Here is a 21428-nt window from a genome sequence, read left to right on the forward strand (position 1 = left end):
GGGAAATTGGAGAGAATGCTATGCGTGCTACCTTGAGTTCCTGAAGGAAAGTGGGATGTAAATCTAAGAAACATTTATATTCTCTGGAGGAAAATATTTCTTACCAGAACCCATACATCTCTTCTCTTTTCAAATAGAGAGTTGGTATCTGCAAGGAAAAGAGCCCAGAATGTACCCTTTTAATTGCAGATAACGTAGTTAAATGAATATGGGTTAAAAATAGGAAACAAAATATGGAACATTATATATGAGTCAAAGTCTATTCAGATTGCTTGGTATACATTTGATCAATTGTTTTTACAAAAGCTGTAGACGGATAGGAAAAAGAGAAGAGTTTGTGAAGATGACAGTCTCCCTTTATACCACTTAGAACTGCTTTTGAAGTCCCTACTAATCTGATTAAATTACAAAAAGGACATAAAATATAGGGCAGATTTCTCTTTCTGATTCCAGAATTGTCCACCTTCCTCAGAGATACATTCCATGCGCACGCGCGCACACACACACACACACACAACTACCCCAACTTGTTTTATGCTTATTCTTGCACTGGTTTATATTCTTTCACACTCGGTAACTGGCACAGGCTTCCTTCTACAGACGTTTTCCTCTTAGGAATAGTAATGTAGATTCTAAAAATGTCCTTTTTCACAAATGCATCACCAAAGAGTGCTTTGCAGTGCCTCTGCGGGACTGTGATTCAAGCTCTTCCCAAATTACATTACTTCCTGTTGGTCTCCTGATACTAATAAAGATTTCAGCATCTTTTCCATTAAAGGTTCTGGTGATTGTTGTTGTTGTTGCTGTTACTGCTTTCTTCCAACATTAATACTCACCCTGGAGAGAAAATATACTATATATATAGGAAGCAGCTGAGAGATGAGAGATCATCAGAGTCTAAAACCATCATCAGAATCCAAAACAAAATTAACTGGATGTTGGTCCTATAAGGTGGACCAGACCATGAAATAGGTTTTATGTAAGCCTAAAACTACTTTTATATTAGAATAAAAGTATATCAGGGGTGTCAAACTCAATTTCATTGAGGGCCGCATCTGCATTATGGTTCCCCTCAAAGGGCCAGTTGCATGTAAGACTATGTATCATATTATTTCAGGATTGCATTATCTCTGGGGTATAAGGGGGATGCACTGTTACGGTCTTACTTCACTTTCCTTTGGTTTACAGACCTGCAAAGTTTGTAAATGCGAGGATTGATCACAAAGTTATTTTTTTCCTCACCATTATACTGCAATAGCAAATGGTCAGTAAACAAAGCAGTTGTTAAACAAGGATTACTTGTATAGCCTGGATGTAATTACAATCTCTCGTTTTTCTGTTTGTGGAGAATGTAAAAACAGTTACGCTCATGAAAAGTTAAGCCCTCTGTTGCCCCGAGATGCAGAGTTAGCTTCTATGGGTATCCTCTTCTGTATGATGGGAATCTGACATGGCTTTTTCCTTGTCTTTTATGAAATTTCAGAGCAATTGAGTAATATAAAGAAGTTGTAAAAGCAGCTATCTGGACTACTTAATAGTCTGAAGGGGTAGTAGTGGACTAATCAGTTTGAACATAATATCTGTGGAGACCGTGTGGATGGAAGCAACTGTTGCATTCTCTAGGGTATATTTGTAATACTGCCATGTGCTGCTTTTTATTTTGCGTTAAATTACTTTCAGTTTTATGACAGCATTCAGCTCTTATGGGAGAAAGTGTAAACACTAATACTCAGTAATTCACTGTGATATTTTCCAAGGGGATTTAAGCAGTTGCAGACTTACACAATTCTATTTTTTTTTCGTCCATTTTGTATGTGTGTTTCCAACTTTCAATATTTATTTTATGTTAGCCAAAAGCTATTTGAAAGTAGCTGGACTTTCTAGATGTTTATAGAGATGAAAAGAATATAATCTGTGCCTTTAATTGATTCAGCTTCCCCCCCGCCCCCGCCTTCTTCATATTCTTAAAAGGCATATTGCCACAGAAATATACATATAATATATATATATAATTTAAAAGAGAACATTTTGGAGGATTCAGTGATAATTGAATAAATCTTTGCTTTCTTATTGCTGGGTATAGATTGTTGTATGCTTCCCTGCTCATTGGTTCATGACCAATAACTTTATTTGACAAATGTTTTCCATAAAATATATCAATACCCTATATATAATTCTGAGGAAGTAAACCCAGTATTAATAAAATATCAGGAAGAAACCTAGCATTCAATCTGCAGTATTTTTTATTTTCCACAAAGGGGAGCTATATGAAGTAAAAATGAATTGCAGCAGTATTGATGTGAATTGAAAAAAAGCTGATTTCTAAGCATGTCAACTGATTTTGTACATATTCAATAAAAAAAAATCAGATGAATTGTTTTATTCTAAATCTTTGTGTGCCATTGTGCAAGGCACAGCAAGCTACAACTAGTCTCTAGCAATATTATATACACCGTTTCAGATCTTTTTGTCCACTAAGAATTTTCTGAAAGGAACCTGCCCTCCTTTGTCAAAACAAGTATTTCCCTCTCTTTGGATAATTAGTTAAAGGGAGAATAAAATTAAAAATAGAACAACTTTTAAAATCTCATTTAGATAAAATAAGAAATGAGGTAGGTTTCATTTAAATAATGATTGAAAACACTGTTCAGAAAGACTGGAAAATATTGTAATATTTTGAATAAAAATGCATTCTTGCTGTTTGAATACACATGCTTCAGCATTTGGAGTGAGGTATAGACTTCAATATAGATAGTACATAGTATGTGAAACAAATAGTTATATTTTTTCAGTTTCAGTTTCACTAAAAAATTGAATGATGATTTTAATATCACAGAGCATATATCGCAAGGGTTCAGTTAGGTTCAGTTCAGTTCAGTACTGTAAATATTTAGAAAAATATTTCTGCCATAATACTCTTGAACAATGATCATCAGGTCTCAAATTATAGTATATAAATAAAAATATTGTTATTAAAGATGGACATGCGACATAATTCATTTTATTCCTAAATAGTGTTTTGTGAAAGTAAAAAATCGACAATCAACAAAAATGACTGCTGTATCAGTCATCCCACTAATCAATGTTGTTCTTTTTATTTGGAATATGGAAAAGGAGCATATCTTTTTGGGCTTTATTACTTTTCAGAATGTTTCTCCTTTTTGAATGACTTACACCAAAAAAACCGAAAACACTCCTTTTATACTGGCAGTGCTGAGAAATTGACTGCTGTTAAAGTTGAGCAACTGCTTCAGCAGTCTCTAAACCCAAATGTTTAAGTGAGTTTCTTTCTAAACATTACCCTTTGCCCTGGCAATTACTATAGTTGGTGTTATGGAAGGATGGTTGTGGGATGTTCATGTCAGAGCCAAATTCTATTCTTCATCAGTTAAGGATTGACCCCAGTTCTAACTCTGAGAATAATTGGCAAGAAAATAACCAATAGGCAGTGCTTGTTCCATTTGCTTTTTTAGAGTCTGTAATATAACTCTGTCAGTGCCTATTTCTCTTTCCAAGATTGCAGTCAATTTTTTCCAAAGTTAGCAACATGAAAAATAAAACATTGATTTGACAGCACTTTGTTCGAAGCAAAGAAAACCCCCCCACACTTTGGGATAGTTATTAAATGTTTTTCTCTTTGGCCCTGTAGTGAAATCTTTGGCCCTTCCACTTATATCTTCATGATTTTTGATAAATTGCATCAAAATTGGCCCCTTCTTGATACAGCTCTCCAGTCAATTAAGGGATCCCATGGAAAACTTTGCTTTCCAATCTTTCTCTGCTTTAAGGGGTGCATTGCAATATCAGTTATATTAGCCCCATTTCTGTATTATTGAAATCCTCATGCCTGAGAAATCTGTTCTTTACTCTTGTAAAGAATTTTCCTTTTGCTTATTTATATTCATACTGATGGCTTTGAATCATTATTGACTACTGGAGGTTGCCTGAACAAGTCCCTGCAGTTTTCTTGGCAAGATATCAGAAGTAGTTTGCCATTTCCTGCTATCTAAGAAGAGAGATGACTGTCCGAAGGTCATCCAAGCTAGCTTTATGCTTAAGACAGGACCAGAAGTCACAGTCTTCCAGGTTCTGGCTTGATGCCTCAACCACTATTCCAGGGATGTCAAACTCGATTTCATTGAGGGCTGCATCAGGGTTATGTTTGACCTCAGGAGGCTGGGGTAGGCGTGGCCAGCTCAACATCATTCATGTTTGGGGAGCCTGTGGAGGACCGAGCACTCTGCCAGCAAAAATGGACTCCCAAGCTCCGTTTTTCATCTGCGACGGCCTCCTACAACCCTTTGCCAGCAAAAATGGAGCTCAGGAGGGCCGCATACTGGCAGAGAGTTGCAGGAGGCCATTGCAGATGAAAATTGGAGCTCCATTTTCAGTGGCAGAGGCACCATGGGCCAGTCTTTCGCTATTTTCAGGTCAGCCCCGTGGGCCAGATCTAAACACCCCAGGGGCCAGATATGGCCCAGGGGCCTTGAGTTTGGCACTACACCAAACTGGACTCTCTACGTATCCACCAAACTGGCCTATCTATGTATCATCTCCCTAGATTTGTGCTCCATGTTCATGTTTGCTCCATCACCTTAAATTCTCTAAATCATTTTTTTGTCTTTGCAGTTTTAGAGAGCAGTTATATCCATGGACTATTAATTTATCTGTCATGTCCGTGAAAAGAAACCTATACACAAAAAGATGTTTATCTGCTCCAAAAGGTATTCTATTTCTTTCTGAAATATACTGCTGCAAGTCCTTTTGATAGTTCTTTGCTCCAGAGATTATTTGAAAAATTTTCTTCTAATTTTTCAAACATCAGAGTTCTTGTCAACCTGGGAGCTATAAATTTTCTCAACCATAGTTAGTAATCGAATCAGGAACAGAGATCACATTTTGATCCAAATTTATTGCAGGAAGGTATCGATCAGTCTGTTTCCAAGAAGTGTCTATTTCACATATTGAGAGTTCATTCTGGCAAGATCATAAACCACCTAAAATGAGACATTCCTATCCAGAAGTGGTAGCAGAAGTCTGTTTCATCACATGGGAGGGAGAAAAAGTCTCAAGATGAACCTTGATTTCAGTATAATTAGGGCCTGGGATATTTTCATAACTGCTTTACTCGTTTTTCCACACCACATCTGAGAATTATATCCTGGGATGCTTATGCCTACTCTAGCTCTTTGCTGGTCCAATTCAGTTTAGGTCAGCCATGGTTTGTTGAATAAGCAAAATTTACAAAGAGAAGAATGCAGAACAACGAGAACATGCGTAATACAGAATATTCACAACACTGAAGTGTGCCAATCTCTTTCATAAGCAACTGTGGTGGCTTTTGAGTAGCTGACCCACAATATTAAGCCTTCCATATTTAAAAAACAAAAAAAATCTGGTAAGCATGAACTGATAATAAAAATGTGGCCTTTTCTTCAGCAGATTTCTAAAGCAGGGGTGTCAAACTCAATTTCATTGAGGGCTGCATCAGGGTTGTGTTTGACCTCATGGGGGCATGGCCAGGGTGGGTGTGGCCCGCTTGACATCATTCATTCCATTTTTGGCTGCGACAGACTCCTGCAGCCCTCTGCCAGCGAAAAAGAAGCCGGAGGGGACGCACATGGCCTCTCAGACTCAATTTTCACTGGCAGAGGCACCATGCACCAGTCCTTTACTGATTCCAGGGCGGCCCTGTAGCCCAGATCTAAACGTCCTGTGGTCCGGATCCGGTTCGTGGGCTTTGAGTTTGACACCTCTGTTCTAGAGCAAGGGCATTAAGCATTTTTCAGGTCCCCAAATCTGTTAAACAAACAAACTCCTGATCAAGAGAGGCTTAAAATCTATTTTGTTAGTCTGTTCCACTCAATTCTTAAAATAAAAAATACAGAATTGTTTAGATGCTTTTTCATAAAATAAGATATTTGAATGTTCTTTACTATGAAGTAGACTTTTTATATGAATTCAGTTCGGTATACAATTGTAAATGAAAAAATTGCATTAAGTAATTTGGAAAAGTGCTTTTCGCCAAAGCCTATTTGCATTCCTAAACATGTAGTAGTTAAGGAACCAACTTAACCAGGTTAAGAATTGCCAGATGTTCCTTGTTCGCTCTTGTTTTAACTTCAGACATAATAAGGAATTGGCTTATTTTGTCTTCCTAATATAATAGGTGAGGAGAAAAAAGAATGAGTCTGTCGCTCATTACAGTTTCCATTTTTTATGAACTGGGTCTTCCTTTCAGCTATTCTAAAAAATCACATTACATTTGTTTTTCCTGACATAGTGATTTGTAACTTAGGATAAAAAAAGAATTGTTTATCGAATGAATATTTTATTTTTTAAATGCAAAGTATGCTGAGGACATTTTTTCTTTAATGTTGCTTCAGGATAAAAAAATGGTTTCTATAGGAGAAGCCTGAGCCTGAGGTGGAATCAAGCATGTCATCAGTTTGGAGTTGCTTTGCTTCCACAAGAGACCTAAATCCAGTCCTTCTTGAATTCTGTTGGCTCTTTTCTAGCACCAATTTGCCTTGACTATTAGTAGATCATATTCTTGTGTATGGGTAGCATGTAATAAACTTGAAGTACTTTGAATAAACTCAAGATCAGAAAGTATCAAGGTCTGAAAATCAAAGTTGAAAGATTATAGTATAAACTGACTATGGTGATTGACTTTCTGGGTACTTTACCAAAAAATCTTGGGTGGCATTTAGAAAATATGCACCATGACAAAATTTCCATCAGTCAATTAAAACTGTAGTGCTTGAAACCACATGTGTAGTATATCAATACATTGTGATATCCTAGGTTCTTGGGAAGAATTTGATGCATATGAAGGCCAACACCAGCCAAAGAACGGACAGCTGCGACTTCACAATATTGTGTAGATGATGATGATGATGATCATCATCATCATCATCATTATCATCATCTACCTAACTCGAGTTATTCTTTGTTGATGTGCCAGTTCTTAGCCATAATTACACAAACAACTTATATTTTAGACATTTTCTTATCTGCATTATTACATTCAGAAAATTAGCATTCTATTCCTTAAACAATATATTTCTGGCTATCATGCCATAAATTTGGCATATTGAAGGATGCAGGGTTTGAGTGAGTGAGCAGGTGAGATATCTGGAGCAGAAATTATTATTTTTTTGAACAAATATTAATTTTGAAAATATTCTCTTGACTTGCCCTTTTTTGTTTTTACCCTAATAACATAAAACACAAACTTTGAAAGAATATCTTGAAATTTGTTAACCAACATGTATAATATGTTTGGTGTCCATCATAAACACATTCTATGCCAGCGTTTTAAAGCATTTGAGCTGTACATGCCTCATACATATTATTGTTTGATCTGATGAGATTTATTAATACCTGTGAAAGCATTCTTGAATATTTGTTAAATTGAAAAGAAAATAATTTATGCCCTACCATTTTCAAAAAGCCTCTTTCCAGTGCTGTCTGGGGTGTGCTTTTTCCTCAACTGTCGAGAGCAGGTGAACCAAATTTGTACTTATTTTTTAAAAGAGGAGCACAGCGGCCCCAGTGGATAGTCAATTCCACTGCAGCTTGCCTATCTCTTCCTGTCTAACCATATCAAGCCCATCCATTTCACAACAGCAGTGAGTGTGCAACCAGTTGCGTTACTATTCCACATGGGGCCAGCACTGCCTTAGTATAAAAAGACATGGAAATATTTCTCTTCCATCTTGAAAGACTATTTGCAATTTTCTTTTCTGTCTGATTGCTGCAGTCATTTGATCTTAGCTATCATTTTTCCTTTCTGCTGTCAAATCTTGCAGCTTAAGTTAGAAATTTTATTCTGAAATATGACACAGAGCGTAGTTCTCTTAAACTCTGAAAGAAAAGAAGAAGGTGTTCGGTTTTTTTCCCTTCCACTTTTGTTTTGAATGACATAAGTCATTCAAAGTCATAAGTCATAAATCTTGAGTAACTATAAAGAGACTGGATTTATTTTTAAAAGAGGTTTTATTTAGAATGTATTTTAAATAAGCATGCTTTATCTAATACATTGTAGCTTATCTCACTTTTTCTCACTTCCCTTGGTCTGTTACAAAACTCAATGTAGTGAAAATTATTAACAAAACTGGAAGTGTATTGGTGTAGTGCAAGTAACAGCAATGTATTCAGTATTCTGGGGAAGAATCAAATACTATTACTAATGTCCATCTTATCTCCTTCTGTATTGCATCATGTATATAAACATTCATCTATCTACAGTACATGGTCATTAAAAGCTGACAATCACTAGATGGCACACAATCAAATATAAATGCTCACTAGATGATAACATTTGGTTTTGCTGTTTATGTGGGATGATAAGCCTTCCTAAACAATGTGACAGTGTTGTCATCTGGAAGGACTTTTAGTTAGTAATAAACATCGTGTGAACTAACATTGCCACTATGCCAGCTTTTTTGTGTGTTTTCCTAATGTCCCAAAGGAATAACAAAGTGCAGTTGCCTTGGGAAAAGAACACCTTTGGGACAATCATGACCTGGATGACTGAGAATCTCCATAGATATTTTCTTAGTGTCGATTCATACAACTTTTTATTGTGAAGTGGTCACTATTTTACTGAACTGTGTATGTAAGATGGCGTGTTATTTAAACAAATTAACAGAGGGGAAAATTTCTTCTCTGAAAATCTTTACTAGGTGCTTCCATCTACTTCTATTCAAAATTGCAGACAGTGAACAGAAATAGTAGTGTGAGTATCTTGATTAAGTGAGTGAGATGATTAAGTTCAGAAGTTGACAGTCATGCTCCATGTCGCAATGATGAAATTGCTTCAAGAGGCTTTATCTTTAAAACAATATGAAGTTTCTCTCGTTGCTAGGATTTCTACTAGCATTGCAAGGACTGGACCCAGGGTTTATCTAAGCAGAGAAAAGAACACTATAGCCACTAATCCACCCCACTCCAGTCCTGTTTTTACAACTGAAATGATTCACTTAACAATGGTGGCAAGAGGACTTCCAGTTCGGGCTTCTTTGGTGACGGACCGAAATCCGTGATCATGTGTGGTTTTGATTTGTGCTCGGTGCTGGAGCGCCCCAAGCCGCTCGGATTCGTGGCTGAAGTCACCCTGTAGAAGTGCTGAAGAAGGGGGAGCCATCAGTGGGCTTGAGGAGTGCTGTATCTTTCCTCCTCGGCTGGCCATTACCCCCCTTCCCAAAGGCGGTTGCAGTGGTGGTCAGAAATGGCCACCTCAAAGAAGAACTCGACCGGACAAGAAGCTTAAAGGAGAAAATTTGACTGACTGGGTTGAATGGAGAACTTCTATTTAAGGTACCTGGAACCTGAATTTTAAAGACTAATACTATTCCTAAAAAAGATCTTAAGCGGCAAAAGAGAAAGGGAAAGGAAACAGAATTGGCTTTTTTTCCTCTCATATTGACAGTTTTAATTGACTTGGAACGTTAAGAAGAAGAGATTCGAATAAGAAATTGATACTAATCCACTTTGACATTAATAGGCTATTTCTAGCCGAAAATAAAGTGTCAAAGGGATAAAGATTCTTGGATAATTTAAAAATTTTCTTAAAAAAAAAGAAAGTAAGTAGTGGAGGGAAAAAAGGAAAAAAGAGGGTGGAATCTGGAAAATGGAGGAGACCACCTGGAACTTAAAAAAATCAATAGTGGAATTTTAGCAAGACTTTCAAAAGATACATTGTAGCTGAAACTTTGTTACAAGATAACAAAGCCCCTGGAAAGAGAAAATGAGAAAAGAAGCAAGAAACAGTTTTGGATTATTGGATGGTGGATCCTAATGAAACAAAATAAAATCAATTGGGGGTTATTTAATTTTTTTTTAAATGGCATCACTCCTTAAAGAGTTAAAAATGAGACTTAAAGAACAAAAAGAAGAAGCACAAGAGGGAAGAGGATCTTTTGGCTTCATATTTCAATTTTTAGAAATGGAGATTTTGAACTATGAAAAACAACAAGAAATGCTGGCAGAACAAGAAGGGCGGGACAACAAAGAAGCCATCTTTAATGACCAAGCAACTTTAAGCGGGGTAAAAAAGGGAAAGGAGGGAAAGGGAGTTAAAAACTTAAGCATTGAAGCAACAACCAAAAAAAAGAGTAATTTGAAAAGCAATCATAATATCAGGGAGAAGCAGAAAGGAGGATCACAGAAGGGAGAATTAGATAGAAAAGGGAATAAAAAGGGGAGGGAGAAGAAGAGAGGGAAGAGGGAAAGGAAAAGAAGCTACAAAGAACAGAAACAAGATATAAAGGTACAGGAAAAGCATATAAGAATTAAAGGTATAAACCTATTTAAAAGACACAGAGACAATGGTTAAAATTTAACTTAAGGAGACGATTCTGCAAGGGTGCTTGGGATAGCATTGTTATATTAGAAATAGAAAATTTAGATGATTAAAGTGATAGAAAAAAATTGTATTGATGTGTAATGGAATATTTGTTTGCACAGAGAATAAGGCTCTCAGTGATTTAAAAAGAAAGTTTAAAAAAACTGAAAAGAAACATGGAAGATTTTTATCAGTTGACAAGATGAATTTGAATAAGAATAATAATTTTATTGACTGCTCTTAATAACTATTTTTTATTTAAAGACAGTAATAAATAAAATATGAAATATAGATGATTAAAGTGAAAGACAACTAATATTACTAGGTAATGTTTGTTAAAAGAAATAGAAATGTAAAAAATTGTTATTAATATTAATGGCAGAGCTGTACTTGAATAGAATAATTATTCCATTTACTATTGTTATACATATATACACAGATATACGTACATATATACTTTTTTCTTTTAAGAATTTAGTGTGTATTTTTAAGGGAATGTACCAAGAATAATTCGATTGAAAATAGGTATGTGTTATAAAATGGAGGTTAAAAAATGAATGTTATAACTGTAAAGGTGTAACTTAAATTTTTAAACAAGATTTGAAAAAAGATACAAAGGTGTTACACTCCAGTCTAGTAATTACAGGGGAAAATTTGTTTTATGCAAAAAGCTAATATGAAATTGTAAACAGGACAGATGAAAGTATAAAAACATTGAGTAGAAAGATTTTAAAAATTAGAAAAAGATATGTAATTGAATTAAGAAAGGAATGAGATAATTTAAAATAAGGCTATAGGAAGTAAAGAAAGGGAAAAGCTATTGAAAAAATTGCGAAAATAGTTATAAGATGTGGACTAGAATGTATAAGATAAATATATATTGAGTTTAGGTCTGTATGGAGAAGTGATAACCCGGGGTTACGCTGTTCTCAAAAAAAGGTATTTTATTTATATTTATATGTTTTGTGAAAACTTAAATAAAACTTTTATTAAAAAAAACCAATGGTGGCAAGGAAAGTTGTAAAACTGAGGCAAAGCTCTCTTAACAAATGTCTCACTTAGTAACATATATTTTGGGCTCAGTTGTGGCCATAAGTTGAGGATTACCTGTACTTCTTAGAGTTGACTCTTAGGAATGTGGTGGCAGCAAATCTAGAGCAAGAGAGCCAGGAATGGCATGAAAACTGGCATCTAGAAGTTTTATAGGAACCTGTAGATAGCATGAAAATGGTTTGCCAGAAGATCTCTTCACTATTTTGGGTGTTTGATAACATTGGAAACTGTTTCAGATGACTATAGCCAGAATCCACAAATTGTTTTTGCTCATATTGTGTTTATTTGGGTAGGTAATATCTGCTGCAGGAATAACATATGTTTTGTGCTATATGGTAGTTTCTATAGCAACTTAAAAATAAAACTCCAGAGAAAATAGCTGGATAGCATGTTCGTAATAAATGATTGCCAACAATAACACATGCATATTTTTTTTCTTTTACTTTATTTGAATTATCAGTGGCACTTGGCAACTTTCATTTCCTGTTTGAAGAAGAGATCTTTTAAAGAAAAGATATCCATCTACAGTTTCCCAATAGCTACTTTACTGTTGAAATATCCGAGGACTAATTGAAAACATCAGAAAGCTTTAAGAATACTTGCATCATTCACAAATTAGTATAAACTGACTTTTCTTGAAGTGATGTTGGCTTCTTAAAAAAACAGATGAGTTTTATATTGTATAGGAAGTACAGGGGGAAGCCATTTTTTAAAATGATCCTGAAGTTCCTTTTCAAAGTCACATTTCCCTACTTGGCCTGACTTGGGTTACTGACAGGGACCTTGTTGTTCTGAAAATAATGAATTAACTTGGACATAAAAAACTGTGAAGATAGGGAGCTATACAGATAGATAGACAGGTAGACATAGCAATCTGTTTTTGAAAGAAGAGGCACTATATAACAGGTCCATTGAGCACCAAGGACTTCAGGACATAGGCTGTTCTATTTCTAAATAGGTCTTAATAGTCTTAAGATAATTTAATAGTTCCTAATAATTTTAATAGCTTTTAATAGTAAAACAGTTCTTCCCTTTTCCAAGTTTGGATGGATCTCTCTCTGTAAAATTTCCACCTATACCAAATAAATTATATGCAGCAAAGAATAGGTATTTATGGTTGCCACCAAAACCTCCTCTAAATTTGGACAAGTGAATATTATTAATGTCTTTGCTACATCTGCTGGTACCAACATGCAGCGGGCCTGGGGTGACAAAATATAATGTACTGTTGAGTTTAAGGAACAGACTAATGAAACATCATTCCAGATTGATGCATGAGTGGTTTCATACAGATGTTAAATAGCATGGAGGAGAGGAATGTACCTGCCATACTCCATACTAGATCAGGATTAAACTTTATATCTTTCCTTGAAACTATTCATTGGAACTGTCCAGTCAGGCAGAAGTGCTAAACAGGTCAACAACCAATCAGAATCCTGATTGCAAGGAAACCTGATAATTGTCATCCTCCCACAGAGACCTCTTGAGTCCCACCTTAGACACCTGACTTGGCTACTTCATTTGCCTTGTACAGTACTTATACTGTAGATACATTTCTATGGTTAAAACATCTATTCAAGAAAATCTACCGTATAACTAATGTTGCCATTTTTGTTGGTTTGGTGTGGAATGATATTTGCATGAGATTGCATTTTAAAATTAGATCAGCTGCTTGAACGGGTGCATTTGGGAAACCTGAAGATTGTCAGGTATGTGGAGAATTGATAATGAATTATGCCCTGTGGCCAAAATGAATGGGATCTCTTAGTTTAAATAGTTTTGGATGTCACAAATACCGTACAGTAATCAGGTTTCTAAATTATTTATTATGCAGGCTACAATCATTTCCCAAAAGTCTAAGGAAGGGACACATAGTGTCTCTAAAAAACAATATTCTTAAGCTCAGAATGTTACTTTGCAACTATTATACTAATCAGGTGAGATGTTTTTTAGGTTAAAAGCTGCACTTCGCCTCTGAATCAAATGCCAGAGGAATAATTCCAAGCAAAGAGAGTTGGGTGGGAGATACCAAGGCAAAAAATGGACAGGACAAGGACAACATTAATTTAATCAATCAATTAAATTAAATTAAATTGCAGTTAGAATATATAAAATTGAATTTGAAATAACTGTTTCAAGTTTGGAGTTGGATGCTGTGAACTTACTGAAAAGCTTTTGATGTGGTTCCACTCTTACCAGAAATATTTTGAACTCTAAAACAAGATGACATCAACATTTAAACAGGGGATTATCAGAACAGTCCTTTAGGAGTTCAAACCCTTTTTGATTTTGAAATATTATGTAGATTTCTGATTATCATGAACCTTGTATTTAATAAGGGTGAAAACATTTTTTCAGCAGTGATATTTTTAAAAATTGGTGTTAATTAAGTTTATGGAAGAAAAGAGAATTTAGTCCTCATGCACAAGGAGAGTCTTATCTTGACCTTATTGCGTTTTCTGACACAGATAGCAAACTACTTTTCTACCTGTTTCTGAAAAGCTTTTGTGTTGCTAGGAAGAAGATGGTGGTCTCTTTTCCCTTGCAAGATGTGGCATAAAACTGAAATATTTCATATAGATTTTAATGGAAATCCAGTAAATGTAAGATCAATTATGATATAATTTGTGATACAGCTTCCAACGTGATGCACTGATGATTTTACCTAGTTTGGGTAATAAAACATTTGCAAGAAAATAAGTAAGCTCAGAGAATACCAGGGACTTCCTACTTCCAATTTATTTTCTCCAGAGTAATCTGTATGAATCCAATAGTTTTTTACTCAGTAAAGTAAGGGGAAGTATAAAGAGATTTTGTTTTTTAAGGAGTTAATTTGCTTATTTTCTGTAGGTGGAAGAACTGATCCAAGAGTTGTGACTCAGTAACTAGGACTCTAATAGTATATCACAATGTTGTTTACCATGGTTTATTGAATAAATCCAGATTGGCAAGCTTCATAAGTAATGCTAAACCATGAACCATGGCATAGAACCATAAGATCTGAATTTTAACAACAAAGTAAACTAGATATTGCCAAACTTTCTCAGTTCATGGCACCCTTAATGTCTCATTATTTTGTTCATGGCACACTACAATTCCTAAACTGTCAGCCCATGGTGCTCTTGAGTTTTGTAGTACAAAGGGAATTGCAAACTTAATGTAAACACCAAACTCAAAAGGGCATTGTGGGATATTTTAACTTTTTGAAGAAAACTCAGCAATTCTGGGCTACCAATTTGCACAGTGACTGACAGATGTTGAATATTGCTATGTTTCCCTATTTTTTTTAAAAAAAATCATACAATATTCCTGTGAGCTTGCTGTAACTACCCCAGGGCCTCGTGGTGCACAGTTTGGAACCACATTAATAATCAAGTGACAAAAACTCCATTATGGCTAAGAATGAAATGTACATCCAGTGTATAATTTTAAAGTACAGATTTTCCTGGCATATAAAGTTCGTGGCAAAGTAGATTCAAAGGATTTTTAAAAGCAAGAATGAAAATGCATTCTGCAGATCTTTTGCCAGCTAGTATAATCGGCTATATGTTGTTTGATGAACCAATAGACTCTCTTTTTTCTCTATAATTGCATTTTGCAGCTGATTTCTATATTTGCCTTTTCCATCGTATTAGTCTTTTCCAGTCTGGATATGATTGTCCTGATTAGGAAATGTCAGAGAGATTTTGAGATATGTGAACTGTGTGGGAAGGCTGATTTTCAGAACATCTCTGACTAAATATGTCAAAATCAGTCCTTAACAAGATTTAATAATGGTATGCTCGCCTCCTATAAAGTAGAACATATTAAAAAGGAGATGTACAATATATTACTTTCTGGTAATTGTATAAACAGTATTAAAATATATATATATATATATATATATATATATATATATATATATATATATATATATATATATATATATATATATTCATGAATGAAGAAATCTATGGCATTAACTAAGAGATCACCATGAGCTGCTCAATATTATCTCTCAGGTAATCTCTTTATAACCTTCAGAAAACAATATTTCATTATTTCTTTCTGCTGAAAATGTAATACCTTTCTTAGTGTCTGACCTTTGCAGCTGTCAAGCAGTTCTTGTCCATTTCTCAGGGTCCCTGATGACATGTAATGAAAGTCTTGTCAATGAGTAATGGCAACAAAACTCTTAAAGTGCCCTGTCTCTTATTGATAATATTGCAGATTTGCTATCATTACTTGGATAAACTGTACATATAGTGCTTTAATATTGTTAGATTATGGTTGTGTGCATTTACATTTGTGCCCGTGTGCATTTACACTTGTGCCTATGTGCATGTGTTTGTGGCTTTCAATATTTATTTCACTGTGTTCTTTCAAGAAACTGAATAAGCTGTTGGATAGGAATTATTTTATTACACAAAATAAGACATTTCTCCAATAATCGGTTTGCTTTTTAAATTTACCTTTGTTAACCATTATGCCTCTGGAAGGGGGAACTGAATTTTCCCCTTTGTTTTCCCTTCATAGTTGGCAGAGCTTAAGTTATATATGCAAAGGAATAATCATGTTTAATGGAAAATAGATTCGCTTGTAAAATATCAAATTCTAGTGGGCAAGTGATTATAGTTTTATTTATTTATGTATTAAGAATATTTGCATATTACTGTGGTTCCAAACCAAATATTTGGTTCCCTTAACATTATTGCTTCAGGAGCCTCAGGACATACGTATAGGTAGTCCTCGACTTACAACCAAATACTTAGAAACTCTTCAAAGTTGTGATGGACCACTAAAAAGCTAATTAAGATCTAGAAGTTACAGCCATGCAACGTCCCTATGGCCACATGAACAAATCTGGATGCCTGGTAATCTGACCATCCTTATGAGCGACCGCAGGGATGCTGCAGCGTCCCCCTGCCTATCTTCTCCCATCCTGCCCCGCTGGGTCCCTGCAGGCTTTGGGCCTGCTTTCCCACCCCAATTGGGTCCCTATAGGCCTTGGGTCTGCTTCCAATCCCTCTGGGTTCTACCCTCTACTCCTCACTTCCCATCACTGATCAGTCACTTATGTTTTACTGTAGCTCTCCTTCTGGAAGCAGTTACTGCACTAAGCATCCTTCTTACACAGTGGGGGCCATGTGGCTCCCTGCCAGACGTGGGCACCAATTTGGTAAGGGCCATAGTGAATTGTGGCTGCTATGAAATGTCATCTGCTCCTGGGACAAAGCCATGAAGCCTGCAGAGAGGCTGAGGGGCACAGCAGCCCGCTGTTCTTCCCGAATGTGAGTTCCACTGCATTAGGTCTTCTTATCCGAGAGACATCCCATGCTCTACTTAACAATCCATGAGGTTGCTTAACCGCCACATAGGGGAGAGCCGGGATTAGGGTTATTAAGTGAGATGATTGTATTGGTGCCTTGCTTATTGGCCTTGCAGGTTCCATTATGGTCCTAAGTCAAAGACTACCTATTCAAGTTGCTTAAGCTACATGCAGTGGATATTTGCTTGTACTCCTTAGTTCTGCTTGTGACTGATACGATAGGTAGATTCTAATGGCCATGTTTGTTCTTTAAAAATAATGACCACATTTAGGAGACCTGTGTGCTCATGAGGGAAGAATACAAAGGGATTATTTTTTGTGTGATACAATTCCATCAAAATAAGTAAGAGAATAAGTAGACAGGCATGAAATGTTTTTGACATTTTTATTTTATTCAGACCGTCACCCTTCTTTATTCTTGTTTAGGGACAACTTGCTGGTTTTATCTGGTATAAGACTTTATGCCTTTCTACCTGGCAGAAAAAGGCCCTAGTTACTGGTAGGACAAAGGCTACGTTAAAAACTATAACCTAATCTGACAGGAGGAAAGTTCAAAAGTAATGCCATCATCAGCTGCCTCCTGTCCAGTTCTACCTGTTGCTGCCATGTTCACCGCACTTAGCATCCGCATTCTATCATGGGGCTTCTTTTGTGGCACCTACTTTCACACTGGAGTAGTTGGGCCTCCATTTGTTCATCATCCAGGGTCTCCATTCACATCCCACTGAGGGTCTCCCTTTGTGTGCTGGTCTGGGGTGGTGCTTTCATGCATGAGGCGTCTTTTGCAAAATATTGGTGTTTAGATTGGTGTAGTTCCCAAAACTCAAGAGGTCAAGTCCTTGACAAGGCAATATTTTTCATGATGCTTAACTAGGTTTCAGTAATACATGATACATAATATGTACTTTCATCTGCCACTAGGTTGTAAATAAGTGTGGTCTTATTCTGGACAGACTTGGTCCAGAATAAGACTTGACTACCTTGGAGTCCAAGGCATTCAACAATCCAAACAATTGGGTGAAGAGTAGCATAGCTGGTTCAAGAGTACGGCTCTGTGGGTTCCCTTTATATGTGTTCCAAGGCTTCCTGAGACAGTAACAATCACACACTGTTTCCAAAACCCTTTTTTATTTCAACAGTTGTGAATTATATGCATTCACAGTCCGTAATGAGTCCCAAACAGTTTAAGAATAGCCCGGCAGAAGTCTGCCACAGTCTTTCGGGATAAGGCTGAGAAGCACCCACCTTTATCTCCCTTGAAATGCTGCCAATGACTAAATTGACAATTAGCTGTATAAGGCCAAACAGAGCACAAACACGGAGCTTCAGATTTTAAACCGACCAGAATGAAGAAAGTTGCTTCCTGCAAAGGCTCATGTCCCTTTGCTCCTCTTTTATGTCTTATGGGAGGAGCCAGTCATCTCCAAGCCTTACTCCCGAGTTGCCCCTTTGGCTTAACTGTTCTTGCCTTCTGACAGCTTTGCACAAACATGCATTGGGAATAGGCTCCTGTTCCTCTGTCTCTCTGATGTCAGATTCTAGAGACTCCAGAGTCAGCACATACCTCTTAGATGGCCCTGTCGGACGCAGATCCCTCGTCCAAGACTTCCCTAGATTCCAGGACTGGCCCATGTTCCTCCCCACTGTCTGATTCTGCTGCCAGCTCCGCAGGCCGCCGGCGGACCACAACAATATGCTCTTATAACACCATAGACAGTGATCCCTGCCATATCATTGTCTCTACGTCACAGTTGTGGTATGGATTCCCATCTCTGCTTGAGCACCTTAGTGTAATGCTCCTCCTCCAACTTCCTATATAGTATCCCAGCTGAATCAATTCTGGATTGCAAGGAGACAATTGTTCTGTTTCAGCTAATCTTAGAGCTGCTCAACCTCCAAATACATTGACATTCCCAATTTACATCTTACCTGTACCAACCTAGTATCACATCTTATCATGTCAATTTTTCTCCGTCAGAGCCATTGCTGCATCCATGGGGGAGGGGGAGGCGGAGAGTGTAGTCTCACTATGTAGGAAGGACCCTTGCCTGTTGCTTTGAAAATCTAGTCCAAATTAGGTTCTCTTCTTTTTTGCAGTATCTCTGGTTTGATGGATCCAGTGGGCTCAAATGGTTTACTTATTCTTCTCCAGCATCAACACAATTTCTGTCCTCCGGCCTAGTCAGCCATCCCCCCAAATTAGAGAATACTAAATTGACTGTTATTGCAGTCAATTTGGAGCTGTAGTAGGCTCTGGAATGCATTCTGATTGTGAAACTATAATGGAAAAGCCTAACGATTCTGAATTGCTGTGGAAATTTCCACTTTGTGCAATGTCACGAGCTATTCCTGTAGAGAAATATATTTGCTTTTTGGAAAGGCACTACAAGAACAAATTTGTTTGTGATGCTATGTTCCCTCTCGTCTCCTTTCTTCACATGTACTGTCTGCCTGACACCCTCAAGATGATACTGGGCGGGTTGGCGGGGAGAACATTCATTTCACTCAGTGTGATTCAGGGTTTACTTTCCACTTAGTGCTTTGTGTGACAAGTTGTTGGCACATCCAGTAGGTGGTGTTTAGTTTGTATAGAATTAAATTTCTAAATTGGGGTGCTGCTTACAAGTTATGGAGAACAGTTGTTTATATTCTTTCTGCATACTTGTTTTGAAACTAAAAATAGGGAAGACAGCCTTATGTTTAGTGTTTAAGAAAATGGAAAACCAGCTTTGATAATCAAGTAATATGATTAGCAACACATTGCATATAATTGATACCAAACTTATGCATGTCTTCTTGGAAATGCTGCTGCGTTAAATGGGGCTTACTCCCAGGTAAGTTTACCTAAAAGGCTACTGCAGTAAAGGTTCTTACCAGCTGCCAGGCATCTGAAATATTCTAAGTAAATTCTAGTTTCTTGAATATTCAGATTCTAATCCCAGATTCTCCAACAGTAAAGGCTGATCTTTCTGTGGGAGAGGAGGGCCACCCATGCCAATCTTAAAACCACTAAAATGAGCAGTTTCTCATAATTTTCCTTCTGTTGCAGGAATTCTGTATATGGGACTTTTCAATGCTTGGTGAACAACTTGGCAGATCTTTTATTTTAGTCCTTTAAAGAATCTAATATATTGAGATCCTCGAGTACTATGGTTTTTTTTTTTTAAAAAAAACACCCATGGTTTTCTGCTGTGAAACTTGTTTCACAGAAGACCAATTGATGATATAAATAACGTAGACATGAAACTAAGTACATAAGAACGTTTAAAAGATCCTGGCAACACAAGAGGACGAAGCCCAATTATTACAATAAAGATTCCTGAATCCAGGCAAAGGGATAAATGTGAAAAAGAGAGTCCGAGTAATGCCATCAGAATGAAGGTAGATATCAATTGATCTGGCAATTATGTTGGCAGACTTTCCAGACCCCACTAGCAATAAAGATCTTTCCAGAAATCCAGGTTCTTGTTTCTTCAGTTTGCCTGCCTCAGAGAGCTTGATGATATGGCACAGATCTGGAATCTGATCACTAATTGAATGCATATCAAATGCGTAGCAAGTGAAAAACATACACAGTTTCAATCTAGAACATTACACACCATTTTCTGGTGCTTTCTTTAGCATTTAGGATGGCATCTATCGGACTAGTCTTTTCCTTTTTTTTATTGATGGGTTTCAAAACAAACTGGGTGCATAACTGTTTGTTTTTTAAGAATTTGTCTTGGAGCCCATAACAGCGTTCTTGAAAATAATGATGGTGCTGCAACCACACTTTGTTTTAGAGCATGCTTGTGCTGCAAATTAATTTAAAAATGTTATGTTCAAAAAATTATGACAACATCTCAGGAGGAGCCAGGAGATGAGTGAACCCCAAGGGAGATGTTTGTAGTCAAATTTATAGTTTTCCTTTCGTAATATTTTAGCTTAGCTGGTCTTGCATAGTATATGTTAAAGTGAGATAACTCTACACTTGCTGTCTGAGAGTCTAGAGTACCATGCACTTACAGATGTATCTCGGTACTCATCGTTAACTGCTTGTCAGAGGTGGAATGAGTACCGAAAACAATGAGTACTATACAAACTTTTCTGTAAATAAAATGTACTGAGTTACAAGGTAGCTGACACCGACAATTTCTAGCTTATTCGCTGAGTACCAAAACTAAGAGTACCAGGACAAAATTTTTGCGTTAAAATGTGTTGAGTACTAAATTTGATGAATTTCAAAGCAGTTGAACAAGATATGTCAACCAAGTACCTTCTTAAGATGTACGATGTTCCGAGTAGCACAGTTTTTTGAAGTTCTGCTGGTGTTATTGCAGAAAGCTGCAATTTCTTGATGTATTTTATAAAATTCTTGGACATGGTGCCAAGTGCCTCAATGACAATGGGTATCACTGTTATATGTTTCATCCATAATCGCATAGTTTCGATGGCCAGGTCATGATATTTTGGGGTTCTTTCCAGTTCTTTTTCTTCGACTCTGGCGACTCCTGGTACTGCAATATTAATAAATTATACGCTTCAGTTTTCGACTACTGTGATATCTGGTGTGTTGTGTTCCTAATGTCAATCCATCTGTATTCGAAAGTCTCACAAGATCTTCACCTTCTCATTTTTGATAACTTTTTCTACTTTATGTTCCCATGACTTTTGGGATATAGGTAAGTCATATTTTTTACATGATGACCAGTAGATTAATTTAGAAACTCGGTCGTG

At 36.6% G+C, this 21428-nt stretch overlaps 1 protein-coding gene across 7 annotated transcripts in view; it reads left to right on the forward strand.

The window, feature by feature from the left end:
• The window catches only part of FARS2 (phenylalanyl-tRNA synthetase 2, mitochondrial), a 204674-nt gene that overhangs the window by 4159 nt on the left and 179087 nt on the right, over window positions 1–21428 (forward strand). Inside the window, exon 2 of one of the 7 annotated variants that reach the window (XM_087930801.1) lies at window positions 4630–4724. The exons of the other annotated variants lie outside the window; for them this stretch is intronic. The gene's annotated coding sequence lies outside the window, so the exon portion shown is untranslated. The remainder of the gene's footprint in view (window positions 1–4629; window positions 4725–21428) is intronic. 7 annotated transcript variants of the gene reach the window in all.

This window comes from Pseudonaja textilis, chromosome 3, assembly GCF_049901715.1.
Source record: "Pseudonaja textilis isolate UNSWEBS1 chromosome 3, rPseTex1.2, whole genome shotgun sequence".
Lineage (NCBI taxonomy): Eukaryota > Metazoa > Chordata > Lepidosauria > Squamata > Elapidae > Pseudonaja > Pseudonaja textilis.